Below are 18,185 nucleotides of genomic sequence, written 5' to 3' on the forward strand. Positions count from 1 at the left end.
TGAATCATATAGGGGTGCTAAGAAGCTGATGTGTAGCTCTCCAGTGGCAATGTGATTTTACTGTCATTGGCTGGAGAAAGGTCAAAACTAAGGCACATTGAAATGGAGAATAAATAGGCAAGCATGCTGCAGTGCATGGGGAGAATGGGCCTGCCAATGAAGTCCCAATCTATTCCCCTCACGCTCCCTGTTCACTCCCATTACAGACCTCATCAGCATCAAATCCCCACTAGCAGCAGCAGCAGCAGCACCCTCCCCCCACATACAGTATCCTCCCTCTGCCTCATGGATGCAAACACACACATGTTCGCCTGCCTTCAGAAAGGCCAGCCATTTGTTTAAATCTTCTGCATGCTGTATGTTTGTGTTTATGTGAGGTTATAACCTTTGAATGCATTTCTTTGGGCATTCATGGGGTCACCAGTTATAATCTCATACCAAAATTCTGTATAAGAGACTGCTTTCTGAAATTTTTTGGACTTTATGTGTGATTTATTTTTTTTACATTGATTCCATTTAAATTAATTATTCTTTACTTGCTTTGTGGTAATAACCAGCTGGAGGTCACAACCCTGCACCTCTGTTCTGCTCATCTCCTCTCTCCTCCTCCTTCGACACTTCCACGTTCCTCTCCCTGAGACAGTGGACCCAGATACCTTTGCTACATCAACACAGGTACACCGCAATCTCCACCTCAACCACCTTGCAGTCTTACACCCCTTAGTGTCCACCTTAGCTGACTTCAGCCCAGGTATCATGACAGGACGGGCAGATGATGATAAATGCTGAGGAGGAAAAGCAATTACTGGATCAGTTAGGTGTAGTAGGGAGCGCTCAGGGCACTCATTACCAACAGACTGTAGAGTTTGGGATGCACACACACACACACACACACACACACACACACACACACACACACACACACACACACACACACACACACGAATTTAACTAACCATCAGCAATCCTTACATATGAGTGTTGTTCTGTTTCTTTGTTTAATTCTTTCATTTATTATATCTTAGCTATTATTAATTTGGTGCTGTGCATGCAAACACCTAAAACTGTAATGAGGATAAACAAAAAAATAAATAAAACGATGAGATCAAAAGTGGCAAGCGAATGACAACAACACTGTTACAGATGGAGAACATGAATAGGTTAATAGCAGTGTAGTGGTCATGTGCCATGCATTTGTCATTGTGAGCTATATAGTTGTGTGACGTGCCATCTGCACACCTGTCAAAACTGAGGATGCTGCATGTATAGAATATAAGCCAGTGAGGATAAGGCAGCCTTGGTGATTGACAGTAGCACTGAGGTTGTCATAGGGACAGCTGCAGTCCTCACTGTCCCCTGAGGAGGATGTAGAAGCACCAATAATAAAGGGAGAGACACATTCACACAGAGGGAAAGAGGGATATTTAGGTGGAAAAAAAGAAAACGATGATTTGTATTTACCCGGAAAATGCACACGCACACACACAGATACGTGAACACACACATCAGCATTCTTACTTGCAGGCAAAAACAGAGGGAGTTGCCTGAGCTGTGTGTGCATGCGAGTGGTGGGTGGTGAGATCGCAGGTCAGGCCCACGCAGTCCCCATTCAGCTGTACAGTATGCAGCACGCACCGGCAACACCGAGGCCAGAATGGCAGACGGAACAAACAGGAGCTCATGCATGCACACACACTCACAAAAGAAGAAAGTACACACACATATTTAGACATGAAGGCACACACAACAAGCTTTCCGTGTCTGCATCTTCTCTGTGTTGCTGCCCCCTAACTCTATCAGAGACATGATGATTATTGCAACATCAAGAGAGCGTCTACATTAACCCGATTAAAGCCCATAAAAACAGAAAGCATAAGACTGCACATGAAAAAAAGGTTAACAGGAAACATTTACTTTAGTTTTCCCAAATGTTGCCTGAAGATATTACGTTTGCATGAAGGTAAGCAAAAAAATTAAAGAAATAAACAAGAAATAAGGAAAAAAAAGTATGTTATAATGTTTTAAGACATGATCCCTTGTTCCCTTAAAAAAACTTCCAGTTTTCTCTCTCTGACCAAATGTCCAGCCACAATTACATAAGAGTCCACAGGTCTTAATTGTGGGTTTCCTTTACCACTACACACAGTAAACATGTGATTACAATAGCAGCTTGATTATGTTGGACATCTAATCACTGGTTGCACTGCGGTTTACCGTGATATCACTTTCCTTAATCTTAACTGTCAGAGGAGGTGTGTGTTTGACTTTTATAATGTGTGTGTTTAGTTATTTATCTTGCATGGGCATTTTGTCACACATCTGACCATATTTAGACTGGACAGGATGTTCTAAACAAGTTCATGCTTGAGCACCGCTGGGAGAGGATGATGTAGTGCCACTGTAGGTGGCAGAGATACACAAAGTCTTAAAGAGTGTTTACGTGCAGTGTGTGTGTGCGTGTGTGCTTGCGTGTGCGTCAGAGCTGGAGTGAATGTTTGTGTATATGGGCGAGTGGGGGTGGCAGGGCTATAATCTGCTCCAAACTGCTTGCGGGCAGAGGCGAGGTGGGCGAGACAGTGATACAGAAAGAGAGCAAGGGAAGGAGAGAGCGAGGAGGGATGGAGAGGAGGGGGGTTGAGGACAAGCAAGGAAGAAATGAGTTGGCAAGAGGGAAGAAATATGGAAAGAAAGGAAAACAAGAGGGGGGAGGGAGATACAGAGGTGAGTTGAGAGCAGACTGAATTCATACAGCTTACTGATGCGCTACAGGTACTGTACTCACTGTCCTCTCTCCTCTCCCACCCATTGTCATGCCGGGCTCCGTGGGCGCCAGCAAGGCAGCTAATTCCTCTGACATTTACGCTGCTTTCTCAGTCCTGGAGTGATGCAAGCCTGGCCACAGTCTCTGTCAGCACCCACAATGGTCTCAGGTGAACGAGAGGTGGTGAATGGTACATAGCTGACGTTGAACTCCTCAACCCTAGCTAAGGCCTAGCCAGCAAGGAGGCCCTTAAAAAACACTCTCTGAGCCAAGGTCCTGCATATTGTGTGATATTATATGGTATGTCATGAATAAAATAGGATTAGTGTGGGAGTGTGGGTGGAAGAATAAGAGAAGACAACGGTGCAGAGGAGACTGAAAGAAACTGACAGAGAGAAGAGGGACTGAAAGAAATTGGAAATTGATAGTGTGAGGAATTTGCAAAATTTTCACTCTTCCCTGCCAAATAATGCACTTGGGTTTTTATGAATGCACTTAAAAGCTAAAGAAAAAGACTTCAGGACTTTGGCCCGTACTTCACTACAAATGCGCATCCAGTAATCCCTTGCTACTGTGTAACCTTTACATATCTTGTACAACTCGTACAAGCAACCTTCATTAAAAGAAAAGTATTAAAAAGATCTTTGTTTTTTTATGCGTGAGTACAAAAAACTTTTCAAACTTTTCAACTATTCTAACTACTCAGACCATACAAAATCTGAGAAATTTCTAAAATACATACACTCTCTGTGGGATTATTGCCAGATACAGTTAGGTCCATAAATATTTGGACAGAGACAACTTTTTTTTTTTTTCTAAAATTTGGTTCTGTACATTACTGCAATGAATTAAAAACGAGACAACTCAGATGGCTTCATTTCTGGGGCTCAAAAGTAATTGGACAAATTAAATAAGTGAAAATAAAATGTTCATTTCTAATACTTGGTTGAAAACCTTTAGCTGGCAATGGCAGCCTGAAGTCTTTCAAGCTGTTCATGCCAGTGTAACAAACACATATAAATGCCCCTTTAGAGCAACAATGGGAACTGTTAATTTAAGCTGCTTCACAAGCAGGGGCCACACCTCCATTCTGATGAAACAATGTTTATCGAACGAGAATCTAGGCCTGGAGTTTGGGCCGCAAGAAGGATCGATGACAGCTCAGGGCCAATCAGATCCCCTGGGCACCGACTAGAGGAGGAAGGGTGGGGCACAGGGACGAGAATAAACCAGCATGTTGGGAAGGACGGTGTACAACTATAAGGGGAGTGTGTGAAGTATGGTCCCTCTCATGAAATTCACACAAACTATCTCAAATAGTTTGTGAGTTTGGTCCTGTATGAAGCTGTAGTTAGAAGTATAGGCTAAATTGAAGGGAAACATATAAAAATATAAAAAAAATACCTTTAATGTACACACATCTATTTTTGTGTATTTATGCTATAATAAAATAACCACCTGAGCAAGCATAGGTCATATATTCAGCAGTAGTGATGTGTCGGTCGCGAACGAAATGGCTCTTAGAGCCGGATCTTTGACGTGAACGATGCGAGCCGGCTCCTTATCGCGAGCCGTGGGTTTTTTTTCTTCTTTCTCTCACCCTCTCTCTCGCACTTTTTTCCGATTCACTCCACAAGCGAGCCTTGTGCTTGCGCTGGGAAAAGGGGGGAGGGGCGATAGTTACAGTCGCAGTAGCACAGGAACAGAGCGAGAGGGCGAGACAGAGAAAGAGAGCCAGGGACAACAACGTCACATTAGAAAGGTATAGTAATCATCCACAACTATTTTCAGTTGCGGATGATAAAGGATACAGAAAGTTTATTCATGCAGGTCCATATGACAGAGAATGTGCATCTTCTTTTTGTTTTCATATTTTAATTTATATTTAATTGTGTTCTGGTTTGCAGTGTTTTGTGTTGTTTCACTTTAAATTAGTTTAAAAGGAAAAAGCTGAAAATTTAAATAGTTAAAAGTTGAAATGTGAATAGTTGGTTTTTGCATTATATGATTTATTTATTACATTTTATGTGGAGTGAATAAATAAAGGTATATTTACGGTGGCCCCTAGAGACAAAGCACATACAAACTCCAAAGCACGTAAAACACTCAGACGCACGTAAAAACTCCAAAACACGTACAAAAGACAACAGGAGCGCTCCAGGATGCTGGGCGCAGTGTTGAGCTTTTGTTACCTAGTGACTACACAAGCCAGCAAGTACCAACGACCGGATTTGGTGTGTGGTAGTAACAGGTAAATGAATATTTGTTTGAATTATTTGAATATATATGAGTGCATGTGTATAAATACACAAACAATACACATATGCTTTCAATTGTGTAATTTAAGTGATGTGTTTTGGAGTTTGTACGTGCTTTGTCTCTAGGGGCCACCGCATATATTTATATATAAACATATATAAATAAAACCACTTTTTTTTACATTAGTAATTCATTTTGTGCATAATTTTATATTGTTGTTAATAATAAATTAATTAAAGCAACAGAACAACCTAAAGAGCCGGTTCGGAGTCGGCTCTTTTTAGTGAGCGGAGCCGAAAGAGCCGGTTCTCTAAAAAGAGCCAGAAATCCCATCACTATTCAGCAGTAATTTGACTGAAACATCTTTATTTGTTATTGTGCAAACAGGTTTGCAGGTTTAAAGTTCATCTTCCTCTCAAAGATAGGAGACTTCATATCGTATGGCGGATACATGATTTGACTATGTTTCTGTTTGCTCTCTGTACACTCTGTAGAGTGGTGTAACATGCAGATTCCTGTCTGTCTGTAGGGTTCCTATGGTTCACTCTTTCAGCAGTATCTTATCTTCACCTCCATTTGCTTTTCTTCCTCTCTGCTTCTTGTCTGATCTATTTCCCCTCCTTCTACTCTGCAGGCCTCACTGCTAGATATAATTGTCCAGACACTCACAGAGCCTGAGGGAACAAACAAATGCACACAGACATTCACTACTACCTTACATAACCCCCTTTAACATGGACTTTAAGGTACTAACATCGGAAACTTGTGAATCAACCAGTCCAATGACGAGGCGGCTTTAGACAAACTTTTTTGACAATGAACAGCAGCCATCTTATTAAAGCAAAGTCACTCTTGTCATTCCTGAATTGCCTTTGCAAATGACTGTAAAGAAAATGCAAATCTCTCTTTGTGGGTTTTAACGCTTCAAGCTGAGACATGCAAATGATAGATAGAATCCATTCTCCTGCCGAGTATAGCTTTGTTGTCTGTTGTAGTCAGTCTCCGCACCGACTCTTCTCTTTCTTTTTCCAGATGTCTCAGAGACCCAGCGCCTGTGACTTTGCATTTTAAGAGTGAGAGTATGAACTGTTTTCTCCATCTTCTGTTGATGGTTGCTTCACTAAAATCACCTTTCATGGCTTTGAATTTAAAAAACAAGAAAAACAAGCGCTACTGCTGTCCTGGTCATTGACCGCTCTTCTTTTTATTCCTTTCTGATGTCATATCTTTGTTTCTGCAAAGGCGTGGGTTCAAATAGAGTTCACAGTTGGAATGGAAAAGATCTGGAGGGATGTTATCATGGGTGGGATGATAGGAGTGGCACTGACCATGCAGTGATGAAATGGTAAGATGAGGAGTTTATGACTGATTTGATTGTTCCTTTGTCATGAGTAAATGATGACAACCGATAAGAAACAATGGATTGATTTACTGTCCAAAACTCCTATTAAATTAAACACATTTTTGAGTCTGTCTCCCTGCCCACCCATATATAGACATGTACATAAACACATGCATGCAGATTGGATACAGACATGGCATTGGCATCCGGGGCAAGACAGCATCATTATGACCGAGCTCCAACTGCGACTCCCTCCCCGCAGCCCTCAGTGCTCGCCCGGATAGATCTAAATGATATTGACAGTTGAATAAATTTTCTGCATGAAATCATGTCAGCTCTAGCATACCATCTCTCTGCCCCCCTTCCCAACACCTCTAAGACCCACTGAAGTGCTAAATAATTATATTAGTTTCCAGAGGCTAATTTGACTGAGAGTAATAATTCTGGTCCCATTTCACCATAGCTGTTTTCATGCATTTAAAATTGGTATTGGTAAATGAAAATGAACCACAGGGTACCACAGGGTGATAATCAAGATTTTGGATTGTGGAGTACCTGCAGGGTTATTGACCCTATGGGCGCTCTCTGACATCATCAGATATCAGGTATGTACTATTTGTCACTTCAGCAGACTTCTAACACATTTATTTACCATGATCGTTTTGCAAAACACAGTTACATATTAGACTTGTTTGCCTTTTATATCAATTTAATGACATATATGAGCCTCTAATAGATAATGCTTAGTGCTTAAGACCTGCTACTCAAACAGCTACAGTAACATTGTAATTTATGGCTTCTTTAGATCTCCTGTGTCTCACTACTAACATTGCAATTACCAAAATAACACAGTATTAACATGGTGTACAATAGTGTTCATTTATTGTTGACAAAGGCTTTGACCTTTACACCTTTCCTGGCTCAAGTACAATGAGACTGTTTGGTTGCAATTTCGTAAGACAGGTTTATGTGTTTTGGTTGCAGATGCTTTGCTGTCTGGAAATGATGTTATGTAAGTGTGCTGGGTTTGACTGGTCTTTCCACTGCTGGAGTTTCTGCCCCCTGGTACTTGGAGCTGCAAACATCTGACTCCTGTGACTGCATGACTGCATTCTATTTATTGTGTGTGTGTGTGTGTGTGTGTGTGTGTGTGTGTGTGTGTGTGTGTGTGTGTGTGTGAGTTTGCTTGTGTCAAAATTGGGGACTTCTGTCAGCTCACACACCAGTCAATTGGGGACACCTCTACCTTTGGGGACCAAAACCACCGTCCCCAATTAGATTTACCTCTAACAACGTTCAGCATGCTCTAAAACATATTTTAATCCAAAAATCTCACCTGTCCCCAAAAGTGACATTTTTTAGATTTTTTGTGTATGTGTATGACATTGCCCCCAAAAATTTTTGCAATCTGTGTATAACTCTATGTTGCCCCTAGTGGAAGTGTGTGAAATTGCAAGAATTTCCACTGTCCCCAAAAGTGACATATCTTGGATTTTTTTGTGTGTGTATTACCTCTCCCTAACCCTTATATTATTATAGTGTAAGATTTCTTTTAATATATTGATCTTTTTTGAAAATCTTATTCAACATTCTTCTGTATGAATGGTTTTATATAAACAAACATTTGTTCTCTTGACTAAATAATAGAAATCAGTAGACTATTTAGTAGATTATATTTTTAAAGGGTAAAGAAGACACTAGAAAATACAAAAGAGTCATATTTCACGTAATTATGATATAAATAGTTTTAATATTTTTTAAAGAATTATTTGGCATGATGTGAAGCAGATGCATGAAATAATGGAGCACTTTAGGTTCATATTTGCTTTCTGAACTGCAGCTTGACATAAATTACTCTAAATTCTTGATACTTTTAGTGCAAAATATTTAAGATGTTTCTTGAATTTCTGTTGGATGGTGCAGGGATCCAAAATTTGGTGAAACAGCTGAGCTAAATTTAAATTTCAATGTTAATACCTAAAAAGCATAAAAAGTCACAAGCATATGGCATAAAACTTAATTCTCACCAAAGTTTCTTTAAGAGCTGATCAAAAACTGTGTGAGACAATGGTCATTACATATGAATCATGACAGAAAAAAAATTATATCCTGGATACAAGTGGGAAAGATTAGCTTCTGTAGCATGGTTGACTGGGTCTTAGAGATATGTGCAGAGCTTGACTCAAGTCAAGTTCAAAGTCAGCTTTATTGTGAAAACCCACATGTACAGATGATACACAGGAATTTTAAATTGTAATGCTCCCACGGTCTACAGTGTACAGTGAAAACCTTAAAGATAAAAACAAAACAAAAGTCCTATGTACAACATAATACAATGAACACTAGTGTCATACAATCAGAGTGCTTTCGGGAAAGAGTTTGTGTGCAAGTGGGGGTGGGGCAGTAAGTCAAAGGGCGATGTTTAGAGTTTTGTATGTCTGTCGGGTGGGGGGGCTCAGAGGAAAGAGATGAATGCAGGTCTGGAGTTCGTGTGTGTGTGAGAGTGAAGAGGCACAGAGCAGGGACAGCCTAAAGATAGGGGAGGTGAGGTAAGACCTCTATGTCACCATAGGCCTTGATCGCAGCCATAGAGGTGTGTGCAAGCAGCAGCATGTAGAGCAGCTTTAAAGGTATGAAAAGTGATTAAAACTTTTTTAGTTTTTTATACCTATATCTTAAGGGTTCTGCTGACAAGTTTCAGCATTTTCTGTTTGAATGTAAGAAAGTTATTTAGTAATAACTGCTAATACTGGCTTGCTAGATGTGCCCTTGATGATTTGGGAAAAAAAAGATTCGAGCTAATTAGCCCGAAAAAGCTAGCCACATATAAGTTACACATTCAGAGCCGTCTTGGATTAAACATCAAGGGATGTTTGAATGAACCAAACATTCAATATTTTAGGGGATTTAATTTTTTTTATGCTTTTATTATTCTAAAATAATAAAGGATGTTTATTAGCATCCTTAAGTTTTTCATGTGCAAGCTAACAATGAGGATTATCTTGTTAATTAAGAGAGGCTAATGAAACGGAAAAAATAAATAAGCTTTATAAAGAGGAATATTATGCTATTTGTTTAATTTATTTATTTATTATTCTGAAACAAAGAAACATAAATAAACTGCAGGATTTTGAATGTCCCCATTTAGGTTAAAGTGGAGTGTATTTGTGTTAGAAACGTCCCCAAAAGTCATAAGAATATGGCATACTAGTGACTATAGTTGGATATAGTTTTGTATTTTTTTTTTTTGATATCATGTCCCTATTTTCTGTATAAAACTATCCATGAAGTCAGAGAACAATTTATCAATGACTCCCACACTCAAGTAAGGGCTATGTTGTAAAATCCTTCATTATGTCTAAGATTTGAAAATATGGAACAAATACCAATCAGAATGAGGATTAAGATAAAGCAATCCATCCCCCACATCATTACACATACCTCAACATATGCATATGTTTAATAATCAGAGTTCATTGTATTTACCAGTTCCAGTTATTTACCAGTTATTGTATTTTTAAAAATAGTGTCATGTCCCTTTTTCAGTATAACTCCATGCATGAAGTTCGAGAACAATTTATCAATGATCCCCACACTCAAGTAAGGGTTATGTTAAAAAAAAAACAACCCCTTCATTATGTCTAAGATTTAAAAATACAGAACAAATACCTTAATATATGCGTGTGTTTAATAATCAGAGTTCATTGTATTTACCAGTTCCCTAAGGAAAGTTTCCCATTGAATGTCCCCATTTAGGTTAAAGAGGAGTGTATTTGTGTTAGAAACATCCCCAAAAGTCATAAGTATATGGCATACATATGACTATAGTCGAAAATGTTTTTGTATTGTTTTTTAAAAATAGTGTCATGTCCCTTTTTCAGTATAACTCAATAGATGAAGTTCGAGAACAATTTATCAGTGATCACCACACTCAAGAGTTATGTTGTAAAATCCTTCATTATGTCAAAGATATGAAAATATGGAACAAATACCAATCAGAATGAGGACTAAGATAAAGCAATCCATCCCCCAAATCATTACACATATCTTAATATATGCAGATGTTTAATAATCAGAGTTCATTGTATTAACCAGTTCCCTAAGGAAAGTTTCCCATTGAATGTCCCCATTTAGGTTAAAGCGGAGTGTATTTGTGTTAGAAACGTCCCCAAAAGTCATAAGTATATGGCATTCTGATGACTATAGTTGGATATGCTTTGGGATTTTTTAAAAGATGTTATCATGTTCCTTTTTTCTGTATAAATCTACCTATAAAGTCAACAAACAATTTATCAGTGATCTCCTCACTCAAGTAAGGGTTATTGTTGTAAAATCCTTCATTATGTCTAAGATTTGAAAATATGGAACAAATACCAATCAGAATGAGGACTAAGATAAAGCAATCCATCCCCCAAATCATTACACATATCTTAATATATGCAGATGTTTAATAATCAGAGTTCATTGTATTAACCAGTTCCCTAACGAAAGTTTCCCATTGAATGTCCCCATTTAGGTTAAAGCGGAGTGTATTTGTGTTAGAAACATCCCCAAAAGTCATAAGCATATGGCATACCTATGACTATAGTCGGATATGTTTTTGTATTGTTTTTTAAAAATAGTGTCATGTCCCTTTTTCAGTATAACTCCATACATGAAGTTCGAGAACAATTTATCAGTGATCACCACACTCAAGAGTTATGTTGTAAAATCCTTCATTATGTCAAAGATATGAAAATATGGAACAAATACCAATCAGAAGGAGGATTAAGATAAAGTAATCCATCCCCCAAATCATTACACATACCTCAACATATGCATATGTTGAGGTATGTGTAATGAATTCGTTGTATTTACCAGTTCCCTAAGGAAAGTTTCTCATTGAATGTCCCCATTTAGGTTAAAGCGGAGTGTATTTGTGTTAGAAACGTCCCCAAAAGTCAGAAGTTTATGGCATTCTAATGACTATAGTTGGATATGCTTTGGGATTTTTTTAAAAGATGTTATCATGTTCCTTTTTTCTGTATAAATCTACCTATAAAGTCAACAAACAATTTATCAGTGATCTCCTCACTCAAGTAAGGGTTATTGTTGTAAAATCCTTCATTATGTCTAAGATTTGAAAATATGGAACAAATACCAATCAGAATGAGGACTAAGATAAAGCAATCCATCCCCCAAATCATTACACATATCTTAATATATGCAGATGTTTAATAATCAGAGTTCATTGTATTAACCAGTTCCCTAACGAAAGTTTCCCATTGAATGTCCCCATTTAGGTTAAAGCGGAGTGTATTTGTGTTAGAAACGTCCCCAAAAGTCATAAGCATATGGCATACTAATGACTATAGTTGGATATGTTGCGGGATTTTTTTTCTAAAAATAGTATCATGTCCCTTTTTCAGTATAAATCTATCCATGAAGTCTGTAAACAATTTATCAATGATCCCCACACTCAAGCAAGGGTTATGTTAAAAAAAAGAACAACCCCTTCATTATGTCTAAGATTTAAAAATACAGAACAAATACCAATCAGAATGAGGACTAAGATAAAGAAATCAATCCGAAAAGTAGTTACACATACCTTAACATATGCATGTGTTTAATGATCAGAGTTCATTGTATTTACCAGTTCCCTAAGGAAAGTTTCCCACTGAATGTCCCCATTTAGGTTAAAGAGGAGTGTATTTGTTAGAAATATCCCCAAAAGTCATAAGTATACTGTACGGCATACCTATGACTATAGTCAGATATGTTTTTGTATTGTTTTTTACAAATAGTGTCATGTCCCTTTTTCAGTATAACTCAATAGATGAAGTTCGAGAACAATTTATCAGTGATCACCACACTCAAGAGTTATGTTGTAAAATCCTTCATTATGTCTAAGATATGAAAATATGGAACAAATACCAATCAGAATGAGGACTAAGCTAAAGCAATCCATCCCCCAAATCATTTGTGTTAAAAACGTCCCCAAAAGTCATAAGCATATGGCATACTAATGACTATAGTTGGATATGCTTTGTAATTTTTTTAAAAATAGTATCATGTCCCTTTTGCAGTATAAATCTATCCATGAAGTCTGTAAACAATTTATCAATGATCCCCACAGTCAAGCAAGGGTTATGTTTTCATTATGAAACATATGCATATGTTGAGGTATGTGTAATGAGTTCGTTGTATTTACCAGTTCCCTAAGGAAAGTTTCTCATTGAATGTCCCCATTTAGGTTAAAGCGGAGTGTATTTGTGTTAGAAACGTCCCCAAAAGTCAGAAGTTTATGGCATTCTAATGACTATAGTTGGATATGCTTTGGGATTTTTTTAAAAGATGTTATCATGTTCCTTTTTTCTGTATAAATCTACCTATAAAGTCAACAAACAATTTATCAGTGATCTCCTCACTCAAGTAAGGGTTATTGTTGTAAAATCCTTCATTATGTCTAAGATTTGAAAATATGGAACAAATACCAATCAGAATGAGGACTAAGATAAAGCAATCCATCCCCCAAATCATTACACATATCTTAATATATGCAGATGTTTAATAATCAGAGTTCATTGTATTAACCAGTTCCCTAAGGAAAGTTTCCCATTGAATGTCCCCATTTAGGTTAAAGCGGAGTGTATTTGTGTTAGAAACGTCCCCAAAAGTCATAAGCATATGGCATACTAATGACTATAGTTGGATATGTTGCGGGATTTTTTTTCTAAAAATAGTATCATGTCCCTTTTTCAGTATAAATCTATCCATGAAGTCTGTAAACAATTTATCAATGATCCCCACACTCTAGCAAGGGTTATGTTAAAAAAAAGAACAACCCCTTCATTATGTCTAAGATTTAAAAATACAGAACAAATACCAATCAGAATGAGGACTAAGATAAAGAAATCAATCCGAAAAGTAGTTACACATACCTTAACATATGCATGTGTTTAATAATCAGAGTTCATTGTATTTACCAGTTCCCTAAGGAAAGTTTCCCATTGAATGTCCCCATTTAGGTTAAAGAGGAGTGTATTTGTGTTAGAAACATCCCCAAAAGTCATAAGTATACTGTACGGCATACCTATGACTATAGTCGGATATGTTTTTGTATTGTTTTTTAAAAATAGTGTCATGTCCCTTTTTCAGTATAACTCAATACATGAAGTTCGAGAACAATTTATCAGTGATCACCACACTCAAGAGTTATGTTGTAAAATCCTTCATTATGTCAAAGATATGAAAATATGGAACAAATACCAATCAGAAGGAGGATTAAGATAAAGTAATCCATCCCCCAAATCATTACACATACCTCAACATATGCATATGTTGAGGTATGTGTAATGAGTTCGTTGTATTTACCAGTTCCCTAAGGAAAGTTTCTCATTGAATGTCCCCATTTAGGTTAAAGCGGAGTGTATTTGTGTTAGAAACGTCCCCAAAAGTCAGAAGTTTATGGCATTCTAATGACTATAGTTGGATATGCTTTGGGATTTTTTTAAAAGATGTTATCATGTTCCTTTTTTCTGTATAAATCTACCTATAAAGTCAACAAACAATTTATCAGTGATCTCCTCACTCAAGTAAGGGTTATTGTTGTAAAATCCTTCATTATGTCTAAGATTTGAAAATATGGAACAAATACCAATCAGAATGAGGACTAAGATAAAGCAATCCATCCCCCAAATCATTACACATATCTTAATATATGCAGATGTTTAATAATCAGAGTTCATTGTATTAACCAGTTCCCTAACGAAAGTTTCCCATTGAATGTCCCCATTTAGGTTAAAGCGGAGTGTATTTGTGTTAGAAACGTCCCCAAAAGTCATAAGCATATGACATAGACTATAGTTGGATATGTTGCGGGATTTTTTTTCTAAAAATAGTATCATGTCCCTTTTTCAGTATAAATCTATCCATGAAGTCTGTAAACAATTTATCAATGATCCCCACACTCTAGCAAGGGTTATGTTAAAAAAAAGAACAACCCCTTCATTATGTCTAAGATTTAAAAATACAGAACAAATACCAATCAGAATGAGGACTAAGATAAAGAAATCAATCCGAAAAGTAGTTACACATACCTTAACATATGCATGTGTTTAATGATCAGAGTTCATTGTATTTACCAGTTCCCTAAGGAAAGTTTCCCATTGAATGTCCCCATTTAGGTTAAAGAGGAGTGTATTTGTGTTAGAAACATCCCCAAAAGTCATAAGTATACTGTACGGCATACCTATGACTATAGTCAGATATGTTTTTGTATTGTTTTTTTACAAATAGTGTCATGTCCCTTTTTCAGTATAACTCAATACATGAAGTTCGAGAACAATTTATCAGTGATCACCACACTCAAGAGTTATGTTGTAAAATCCTTCATTATGTCAAAGATATGAAAATATGGAACAAATACCAATCAGAATGAGGACTAAGATAAAGCAATCCATCCCCCACATCATTACACATATCTTAATATATGCAGATGTTTAATAATCAGAGTTCATTGTATTAACCAGTTCCCTAAGGAAAGTTTCCCATTGAATGTCCCCATTTAGGTTAAAGAGGAGTGTATTTGTGTTAGAAACATCCCCAAAAGTCATAAGTATATGGCATACCTATGACTATAGTCGGATATGTTTTTGTATTGTTTTTTAAAAATAGTGTCATGTCCCTTTTTCAGTATAACTCAATACATGAAGTTCGAGAACAATTTATCAGTGATCACCACACTCAAGAGTTATGTTGTAAAATCCTTCATTATGTCAAAGATATGAAAATATGGAACAAATACCAATCAGAAGGAGGATTAAGATAAAGTAATCCATCCCCCAAATCATTACACATACCTCAACATATGCATATGTTTCATTATGAAACATATGCATATGTTGAGGTATGTGTAATGAGTTCGTTGTATTTACCAGTTCCCTAAGGAAAGTTTCTCATTGAATGTCCCCATTTAGGTTAAAGCGGAGTGTATTTGTGTTAGAAACGTCCCCAAAAGTCAGAAGTTTATGGCATTCTAATGACTATAGTTGGATATGCTTTGGGATTTTTTTAAAAGATGTTATCATGTTCCTTTTTTCTGTATAAATCTACCTATAAAGTCAACAAACAATTTATCAGTGATCTCCTCACTCAAGTAAGGGTCATATTTGTAAAATCCTTCATTATGTCTAAGATTTGAAAATATGGAACAAATACCAATCAGAATGAGGACTAAGATAAAGAAATCCATCCCCCAAATCATTACACATATCTTAATATATGCAGATGTTTAATAATCCGAGTTCATTGTATTAACCAGTTCCCTAAGGAAAGTTTCCCATTGAATGTCCCCATTTAGGTTAAAGAGGAGTGTATTTGTGTTAGAAACATCCCCAAAAGTCATAAGTATATGGCATACATATGACTATAGTCGGATATGTTTTTGTATTGTTTTTTAAAAATAGTGTCATGTCCCTTTTTCAGTATAACTCAATACATGAAGTTCGAGAACAATTTATCAGTGATCACCACACTCAAGAGTTATGTTGTAAAATCCTTCATTATGTCAAAGATATGAAAATATGGAACAAATACCAATCAGAAGGAGGATTAAGATAAAGTAATCCATCCCCCAAATCATTACACATACCTCAACATATGCATATGTTGAGGTATGTGTAATGAGTTCGTTGTATTTACCAGTTCCCTAAGGAAAGTTTCTCATTGAATGTCCCCATTTAGGTTAAAGCGGAGTGTATTTGTGTTAGAAACGTCCCCAAAAGTCATAAGTATATGGCATTCTAATGACTATAGTTGGATATGTTGCGGGATTTTTTTTCTAAAAATAGTATCATGTCCCTTTTTCAGTATAAATCTATCCATGAAGTCTGTAAACAATTTATCAATGATCTCCTCACTCAAGTAAGGGTTATGTTAAAAAAAAAACCTTCACTATGTCTAAGATTTAAAAATACGGAACAAATACCAATCAGAATGAGGACTAAGATAAAGAAATCCATCCGAAAAGTAGTTACACATACCTTAACATATGCAGATGTTTAATAATCAGAGTTTATTGTATTAACCAGTTTCCTAAGGAAAGTTTCCCATTGAATGTCCCCATTTACGTTAAAGCGGAGTGTTTTTGTGTTAGAAACGTCCCCAAAAGTCATAAGAGTCAGGTATACCAATAACTATTGTTGCATATGTTTTTGCAATTTTTAAATGGAGGTATATTTCTGTATTTAGTATTAATCTACCCTTGAGATCAGTGCCAAAACCGTTAATGGTCACTGATCGTTAATGACGATCAGTTAATGATCACTGTACTCTGGTACTATATCAATTCAATTTCATTTATGTATATCCTTTTGATTGTCCTCATTCAGGTTAACGCAGTGCATTTTTGTTAGAAATGTCCCCGGAAGTCATAAGAGTCATCTTCTTTGGCAGTTTTTAATTGTCGCTTGTCTATTTGTTATTCATGTTAAATCTACTCGTAACATCAGTGAAAACTAAAATTAAGATATCCATTCTAAAATCGTACAGCTTGTCTTATCACTCACAGATCTTTAATACTGTACTTATTGGTGCCCTGATGTAAAGGATACTTTGATTGCTTCTAATGTAGGTTAAAGTAGTGTGTTTATTAATAATTAAATTAAATCTTTTATGATAGGTTTGGATAGTTTCTGAAAATCAAATGAACTCTTGGTAATTGTGTTCAAATTATCTGTGTTAACAATTCATAGGTGAAATTAGAAATTTCTTTTAGTTTAAATAGAATATAAAAACTAGTTTAACTGTCTAATGTTTGCCTATTTAACTGATGTTTATCTACTCAAGACTAACCAAGCTGAAGCAGCATCATGAGAAATGCCTGAAATGTAAAAAAAAATTGATCTGCAAAATCCAGATTCCTCAAGCAATGAGATTGAGTCTCTTCTGTCAGGTATGGAGCCAACAAAAACACAATAGAACAAGAAAACGGATCAAGATGAAGACAGGGGACCAGGGACTTCTTCCCAGTGAACATATTTGGAAGCAAAGTTCTTGCCTTACAATTTGCTGGTAACAAACACTCAATAGTACAGATGATTTTTTTTTATCCAAGTTTCTCTGCATTAATGATGTGCATATAAACTCCCAAAACAACACAGTAGTAATAAATGCAGTCAAAAATTTAAATTGTTCTGTGGCCGAGACATTGGACATAGTTTTGATTTCTTCAAGATAAATAGAGACCTTAATTATTGTTTAGATTATTGTTAGATTGGGTAGTTAACATTACATTGTACTTTGAAGGAATTGCCTTTAAGGGAAGTATGGTCCCCAAAACTGACATAAAATAACTTGTGTATGTGTGTATTGCTGAAGACCCCGAATGGAAGTAAGGTCCCCAAAAGTGGCATAAAATAGTTTGTGTATGTGTGTGTCGCCGAAGACCCCAAATGGAAGTAAGGTCCCCAAAAGTGGCATAAAATAGTTTTTTTTATCTGTGTATCGCTGAAGACCCCAAAGGGGACATTAAACATTCCAAGTCCCCAATGGGAAGGTAAAAATACTGTCTGGACAAAAGTTGCTTAAAATTAAAATCTCAAGTGATTTTTTATTTCTGTGGTCTTGGAGGAGTAAAACTGAGTTGCCAGCTTGCTTCTAAACCATACAGAAAGTGGTGTCCCCAAAGGGGGGGAGTTAAGATATGCGACCCCAAACGGGACTTAAGCGAGTATGTGTGTGTGTGTGTGTGTGTGTGTGTGTGTGATTGGAGGGGGGTGATCTAACAGCATAATAAAGAGCAGTTACATCATCTAAGAAAAAAGGCAGAATTCTCCCTCTTTG

The sequence above is a fragment of the Rhamphochromis longiceps genome, linkage group LG23 (assembly GCF_057381845.1).
Source record: "Rhamphochromis longiceps isolate RC_006_pf linkage group LG23, R_longiceps_female_GT1.1, whole genome shotgun sequence".
Taxonomy (NCBI): Eukaryota; Metazoa; Chordata; class Actinopteri; order Cichliformes; family Cichlidae; genus Rhamphochromis; species Rhamphochromis longiceps.